At 38.0% G+C, this 8597-nt stretch overlaps 1 pseudogene across 1 annotated transcript; it reads left to right on the forward strand.

The window, feature by feature from the left end:
• The first annotated feature begins 558 nt into the window (after positions 1-558).
• On the forward strand, positions 559-1894 carry LOC694853 (rab GDP dissociation inhibitor beta pseudogene; annotated as a pseudogene). The gene has a single exon (XR_013415794.1). The product of XR_013415794.1 is annotated as a rab GDP dissociation inhibitor beta pseudogene (transcript).
• The last annotated feature ends 6703 nt before the right edge of the window (positions 1895-8597 follow it).

Consider the following 8597-nt stretch of genomic DNA (forward strand, 5'->3'; position numbering starts at 1 on the left):
CAGGAGAAATGTCTACTTAGGAAAATGAAGTCAAAGAAAAAGTATTGAAAATATTTTTAAATTAGATGATTTTCATAAAATTGAAGATCCAGTGTAAACTTAACTAGAAATAATATTTCCTTAAAAAGTGGAGAGGGGTGGGCATGGTAGCTCACGCCTGTAATCCCAACACTTTGGGAGGCCGAGGCAGGTGGATCACGAGGTCAAGAGATTGAGACCATCCTGGCCAACATGGTGAAACTCCATCTCTACTAAAAATACAAAAATTACCCGGGCCTGGTGGTGCACATGTGTAGTCCCAGCTACTCAGGAGGCTGAGGCAGGAGAATTGCCTGAACCTGGGAGGCGGAGGTTGCAGTGAGTCAAGATCACACCACTGCACTCCAGCCTAGGTGACAGAGCGAGACTCCGTCTCAGAAAAGAAAAAAAAAAAAGGTGGAGAGATACTCTTCCAGTTTCCCTTATGCCAGAGAGCATCTCACAGCCTCACAGGGTGGTCACAGAGCCCGTGCGCCTTTTCCTTTCTCGGGTCCTGTGTCCACACCTGCCCCACCCACCATGAATGAGGAGTACGTTGTGATTGTGCTGGGCATCGGCCTGGTGGAATGTATCCTTTCCGGTATAAAGTCAGTGAAGGGCAAGAAAGTTCTTCATATGGATTGAAACCTTTACTATGGAGGAGAGAGTGCCTCTATAACATTACTGGAAGATTTATACAAAAGATTTAAAATACCAGGATCACCATCAGCATCAATGAGGAGAGGAAGAGACGGGAATGTTGACTTGATTCCCAAGTTCCTTGTGGCTAATGGTCAGCTGGTTAAGACGCTGCTATATACAGAGATAACTCGCTATCTGGATTTTAGTGACTGAAGGGAGATTTGTCTATAAGGGTGGAAAAATCTACAAGGTTCCTTCCACTGAAACAGAAGCCCTGACATCTAGCTTAATAGAACTGTTTAAGAAACATCACTTCAAGAAATTCCTAGTGTATGTTGCCAACTTAGAGGAAAAAGATCCGAGAACTTTAGAGGGAATTGATCCTAAGAAGACCACAATGTGAGAGGTGTATAAGAAATTTGATTTGGACCAAGATGTTGCAGATTTTACCGGTCATGCTCTTGCACTTTATAAAACTGATGACTACTTAGATCAACCATGTTGTGAAACCATTAATAGAATTAAACATGACAGTGAATCTTTGGCAAGATATGGCAAAAGTCAATACCTTTATCCACTCTGTGGCCTTGGAGAACTGCCACAAGGCTTTCTGCAAGGCTAAGTGCTATTTATGAAGGTACCTATATGCTGAATAAACCAATTGAAGAAATCATTGGGCAGAATGGAAAAGTAATTGGTGTAAAATCCGAAGGAGAAATTGCTCACTGTAAGCAGCTCATCTGTGACCTCCGCTATGTAAAAGATTGGCCAGAAAAAGTGGGCCAGGTAATCAGAGTTATTTGCATCCTCAGCCACCCCATCAAGAACACCAGTGATGTCAACTCCTGCCAGATCATTATTCCACAGAACCAAGTCAGTCGAAAGTCAGACATCTGTGTTTGCATGATTTCCTCCGCGCACAGTGTAGCAGCACAAGGGAAGTATATTGCCATAGGTACTACAACTGTGGAAACCAAGGAGCCTGAGAAGGAAGTCAGACCAGCTATGGAGCTCTTGGATCCAATTAGATGGGAATTTGTTAGCATCAGTGGCCTCCTGGTACCAAAAGACTTGGTAACAGAAAGCCAGATCTTTATTTCCTGTGCATACAATCCTATCACTCACTTGAGACAATTGGGATGACATTAAAAAACATCTATAAGAAGATTACAGGATTAGAGTTTGACTTTGAGGAAATGAAGCATAAGAAAATGACATCTATGGGGAAGACTAACAGCAGTACATGTTATTATCCAATTAGGACAAATTTAAAATTTGGTAAATAATGCATATTATATGAAATCAATATTGTAAGGCCTGCTTTTGTAATCAAAATGGAGAGATTGAAGAGTGCTGTGTCAGGAAATACTCCTCCCCTTCATCTTTCTAATATCATATATTAACTTGTTTTCATGGAGTGGCTATTCAGAATTCACAGGTTACCACATTCTCTTCAATTTAATCAAACTGTTTTGTTTTTTTTTTTTTTTTTTCCAGTGAAGGATCAGTTTCAAACAAACATTGTGATTCTGATACAGACAACTTGAAACAGTGTTTGTATCTTTTAATCAGTGTAGCCTCTCAGTTATGAGCTTCTGCTGCTCAAGAGCTGGATCCATACAGACTGTGTGCCATCTGTCATCCTGACATTCAGGAGATTCTAAATTGAATACTCCACGGTTTGGGGTGGCATCCAGAAGTTTTTCCTATGACTTTATATTTTGTATTATGTCAAGACTTACGGCAGGGTGCAAACAGCATAGCCACAAGTTTCGTTTAGGACGTAAAATTCTAACCAAACTCCAGACACAGGGAGTCATTTATACAAAGCTGTATGTGGCGTTTTAACCCAATAAATGATGAGAGAAAAGGGGAGAGGAAGTGAACATAAAGCGGGTAACGTGTAGAAGCATCTTTTGTATCTCAGGCATAGCTTCTTCAGTGGACCAAACTGCAATGCAGTATTGACTTGACAGAACTCCTACTTCTGTAAAATGACTCCAAATTATTTCTCTACTACATAATGAAGCCAAATTCTGAAAACAAACAAACAACAACAACAAAAGTGGAGAGGTAGTTTTTCTATTACTCTAAGTTGTGAAGGTATTCAGTTCTATAAACTAATCAAATATGCGAAGAAAAAGACAGTGAGCTCATGGTTTTGGAAAATTCTTACCACTTTATTGTTTTCCCTATGTCTTTAAATTCCTTGGTCTGCTTATTTCACTACTCCATACATTTTAAAAGGCACTTTCACTAGAAAAGAAGGTGAAATCCAGTTATAAGAAATGTCATTTGTTTAATTATTGCTAGAAAGAACTAATTTAGACTAGGAAGATATTTACTAGCTTCAAAAGGAACTTTGAGATTATATCCTCCCATTCAAATGAGTAATTCTGAATCCTTATGACTGGGGAAGTATCTGATCTCCCCTGCTAATAAGAATAAAGAAAAGAATGGACCATCACTCTACTGAGCAAAACACAGTTGATTTTACCACAGTAGGTTGGCTAATACATTGTGTTTTCCAAAGAAATAAAAGCATATCAATAATTTTTACCAAAAATGTTCTGATAAAATTAAGCTAAGTTTGCAAAATATATGTGAAAGTCAACTGAGGTAACTTTTACTGAAATATGAATGAAGAACTTAATGAAGTTTTCAGTATGATTTCTAAGCTCCCATTAGTAATCAGGACAAGACATCAAATCATTTAAAAAGGAATTTAGCAGCTGAATTAAAAAAAATTCAATTAAAAAAAATGTAATGTAAAACACTCAAAAACGGACACTCTTTTGTTAAGTCTGAAAACTCCAGCAAATGTTACCTTTAGTCATCAGGATCCCTTCTATTTAGAGACTAAGTTTGAATTTATATGTCCAAGCCCATGATCACAGCGGATTTCATCTCTCAGTTGGGTCAGATCATAAATAAGGCTATATCAGCTGATTTCAGCCTCTAAATATAAGTCTCATGTTTAGGCTAAAAATAGTTAATTCACATGCAGTGCAAAAGTTCCTGAATTCTAAAATGTATTTTGAAATTTCCCTTCTCGGAGTGGAATGACTTTGCACTTCAATTTGTTTATTGTCCTGTGGAAGTGTATAAGAAAACATTCTTTATATTTAACAAAACTGTCATGGGAATGAAACTAGTATCTATTTAAAAATCAAAAAGGAAGTCTCTATTTTGAATGAATCAACATACAAGAATAAGAACATTTGCAAATGTTTTAATTTGGCTTTACTCTACGGGTTTAGGTTTCAGAGTTATCATCTGCCAATTTCATGTTTACCTGCCTCCCTGACTAGTATTGTTGAATAGACAAAAAAAAAAAAAGAAAGAAAAAAACGAAAAAAAATTGATGACTCTGGCTTGCTGAATTGAAACATAAAATAAGTTGGAGTTTAGAGACCATTTGTATCTTTAATGGCCTTCTGGTAAAGTACCCTCTGGGGCACCAAGCCCTTCAAGCAGATGTTACCTTGAAATGAAGAGCTTTTCCCTTTGGATACCAACCACATCTTTGCTAAGTTTGTTGCAGTCTTTAGACCCTGAGTCACAAGCAATATGATCAAACTTGGTTCTGGTGCAGCATGTTGAAATTCTAAACAAATATTGTTTCTAAATGTTGTGGTTAGATTTAGAAAGTGTTGTGTGACTAATTAAAAGAATTCAATGACTTAAGAGTGGGGTCAGGCCCACACACCCATTTAGTCCTGTGTACATTCTCCCAAGGCAGTTTGATGTCAGAACTTGTGCAGCCTCTCTCATGTGGTATCTCTAACATTAAGCAAGCAGGAGTCCTTTTCCACCACTGATCACTGACCCGCAAGATAGACTCGGCACAGTTGCAGACACCACAGGCAGCCAGGGCATTGCCCATTCACCTCTGTGTGGAGAGCTAAGAGTTATCACCCTTCTTCAACTCCAAGCTAGAGTCTAGGAGCCAGCATCAGCTAGCACTGAAATGCCCTTTCATTTACTCATACTAAGGCAGTCTGTGTTCTCTGCGTAGTGCCCAACACATAAGGAGAAAATAATAACACGGAACTGTGAATTAACTTCTAAATTAATAAAAACCATGTTTGCTCTATGTTTTCTGAATTTTTATTTTGAGCAAAATAAAATACAAAAGGGCAAGAGATCATGGTTTCAGATTGGCCTAAAATCAAATTCTGGTTCTGATAGTTAACTGCTATGTCACTTTTGCTAGTGGGTTCACCTCCCTGAACTCCAGTTGTCTTACCTAGAAAAGGGATTGATATCTGTGCCTCAAAGCAGTATAGAAATGCAGTGACTTCTAAGGAGAGAGCCCCACTGCCAGCAGCATGGGCTGCTCCGGAAAGTGGAGGGAAAAAAGTGGAGAAAGGTAGTGCGGTGCCTACCTGGAAGCAAAGAGTAACTGGGAAACTGACTTTTGGGAACGAACTGACATCGAGAATTGACTAGAGAATCTCAAAAATACCTGAAAGTTCATCTGTTTCAGTGCTGGGTCCTGTATATAAAGAAACTGAAACTTAGAATAGAAGTGAACAACTTGGCCAAAGTCATATAATCCCTGATTTACAAAGTTGGAATATAAACAAATTATTGTATCCACTGATCTGATGATTTCTCCATCCTTTGAGCTTCAAGGCCACCAGGACAGAGAAAAGGGAGGCAGAGAAAAATGGATAGAGATGGAGAGAGTTCCAAGGAGAGACTAAGTGCAGCATCAGAGATAGTAATACGTGAATAAAAAGAGACCACATGTCTATCTCCTCGGGTATCATACACCCGCTGTCCCCTGAGATGCCCTCCCAGCATAGCATAAAATTGGTGCAGAGTACACCCACCACAGCGGTCCCAGGGAGGGGACACAGTGAGGCAGTCTAGGGACAGCAGGACTCTCACAGCACAGTGGTTACAGGAGAACTCACCCATTGACTGCTTGGCTTGCATCTTCATTCACTCTTTCATTCCTACAAGTCCTAAAAACTGAGCACACGTGTAAATTTCCTGCCTCGACACTAGAGGAGATACCATCTCTGCCTTCAAAAAGCTCACGGCTTTCTTGAGAAAAGTTTGAAGACTCCGTGTGGAAGCTTATAAAAGTGGAATAGACTCTGTCCAGGAACATGGCAAATTGGTCTTTAGTCCACAAACTGATAACAAACTGAGGATTATACAAGCAGATAGAAGCATGCATTTTTCTCTTATGTTTTTCATCATTCTCCCTCCTAGCAAACAAAACAATCCTGACCAGTGATGAACAACCATGATCTGCTGCTGGCTGTTACAGCCGAATTCATGAACTAGAAGGAAACATGGGCGTTGCTGTGACACAAAAGCCCACTTCAGACTCAACTGAACCCCTAACTCAGGAACACACATTTCATTTTATATAATTTTATTTTGTTTTGTTTCTTGTGTGTTTCTTTTTATAAAAATATATTTTAAAACTTTTAAGTTCAGAGCTATAGGTGCAGGTTTGTTCTGTAGGTAAACTTATTTGATGAGTGTTTGTTGTACAGATAATTTCATCACCCAGGTATTAAGCCTAGTACCCAGAAATTCTTTTTCCTGATTCTCTCCCTCCTCCCACCCTCCACCTTCCAAAAGGCCCCAGTCAGTGTGTGTTGTTCCCCTCTATGTGTCCATGGTCTTCTCATCATTTAGCTCCCACTTGTAAGTGAAAATATGTGGTATTTGGTTTTCTTTTCCTGTGTTACTTTTCTAAGCACAATGAACTCCAGCTTCATTCATGTCCCTGCAAAGGACATGATCTCATTATTTTTTATGGCTGCATTATAAGGAATATACATTTTAAAAGCACCTTTTGTAACTTCGGGAAATTAAAAAAAAAACTTAAATCCTATGACTGGACAAAAATGACAACAGATATCTAGCTGCTCTTAATATACAAAATTTGCAAAAAAGAAGTCGTGAGAAGTCATGGGTCAACCTAAGTATTACTGTATTAAATTGTACACACATTCCATGAGAAAAAAGAATATTTCCAAAAACCTCTATTTCATATTCATATTCTTTAGCAGATTAAAGAAAGAAAAGTGGCTATTTAATGAGAACATTAGAACAATCAGAAATGATAAATGATTTCTTTCAGATGAAAAAATATTATTATTAAAATTTCAAATGCTGGAATCAATGGTACTGAAGAGGAAGGAAATGGAATTTATTGTTTGGAGGAAAGTTTCTCCTACTTAAAGGACAAAGTATTAACAGATGATGACAAAGTGAAAAACTACAAGCTATTGATATAAACTATAGATCCCAGAGAATAAAAAGCTCATCTATGTGTATGTGTCTGGGTTCATGTGTGTGTGCCTGTGTGCACATGTGTGTGTGTGTGTGTGCGCTTGTACCTAACTAGAAGGAAAGACAACCAACAGCTACAGTCATAGCATTCATAGAAAAGACATTCACAATCTGAAGAAAGTTCTTGAAGAGGGAAATAAATAATAAAAAAGATTGACATCCAGACATGCCTTGGTAAAATTTCTGATTTTTCCAAAATGAGGAGAACCAATGTAAAAATGTATATAATATGAGAACAGAAAACACAATTATCTGCAAAGAAAATGAATCAATAAATTGGCATTAGGCTTCGCTTCTACAATACTAAATGTGGGAAGATAGTAAATCCCATACAGAATTGTATTGAGGAAAAAAAAATGTTGCTGTCTTCATGTAAGCTACTCGACACTGTCCTTTTTGCATCTCTGACCTAGAACAAGTCTCATGTCTCAGCAGCAAATGCCTTCTGTTGTGTGAGGAGCAATTGCCTGACAGGGCTCTGATTCATCTTACTGTCAGAGGTGCCTGTTCTCTGTCCTGTGGGAGGGTCTTTCTTTTCCATCATTCCCCTGGGCCAGGGAGGCCATTTGGGTGTTGGAGCACCACACAGCTTTGCAGCCTGATTCTTGTTTGGGAAACACTGGAGACCTAAAGACTAACAAACCCACAGACTAACAGTCAAATCAGTCAAGTAGGTTTTTATTCTATGAGTTTTCTGTTTGTGTGTTTGTTTTTTGCCTTTGTTCTTATTTTGCTTTACTTTCTATACATTTTCCTTAGAAAATGTTGCCCTGTAATCTGTTATAAAAAATATTATTGTAATACTTTATGTAGTACTAGGAAAACAAATGGAAACAATAATTATACTCTGATACTCTGACATTCATCTATACTTCATAGATGATAAAATGTGGGGAAAATATATAAATATATATTTATTTCAGGCATCCTTAATTAATTCTAGAATTTGCCGATTTCTGACATAATTCTTGAAGCAAACAAACACTTCATTCCACAACTAACACCACAACAAGACTGTGCCTTACCTTAAGAATCCAGTAGAATTAACCTGCTGGAGGACAGATGTGACACATCAGACACACACAGGTGTCAGGAGCCGGGTACAGCTGTGGTGGCATGCTTGTCATTCTGTCTTAGGCATAGCAATGGATTTAGAAACATCCAGTAACTTACTCAACAAGGCAATCTATTTTTGCAGGTGGGAAAATAATGTTTAAGTAACTTGCCCAAGGTTTTCCAGCTAGCAAAAGCTAGCAGAATTCGCATTCCAATCCAGAAAAGATGACTCCAAGGCTACACTCATGTTTAAACTTTCTCTGTTAATTACCTCCTTATACCATATATATAAAATATGTATACACGTTATATATTATTTATACATTATATATTATATATAATGTATACATTATATATATTATATATAGTGTATATATATGCATAATGAAGCCACTGGCTTTCTGTTTGAATGGCACACAGCAAGAAAGCTTCTCTGAGACTTAAACAGTTGAGACCCATGCCATGTAGGGAAACAAAAATTGGTAAAGCCGAAAGCCAAAACTTTAATAGCTTGGAAATTACTGGCTAAAATTGTAGCTCTGGTGGAAGAAGTTGGAAAA

This window comes from Macaca mulatta, chromosome 3 (genome assembly GCF_049350105.2).
Source record: "Macaca mulatta isolate MMU2019108-1 chromosome 3, T2T-MMU8v2.0, whole genome shotgun sequence".
In the NCBI taxonomy this organism is placed as follows: domain Eukaryota; kingdom Metazoa; phylum Chordata; class Mammalia; order Primates; family Cercopithecidae; genus Macaca; species Macaca mulatta.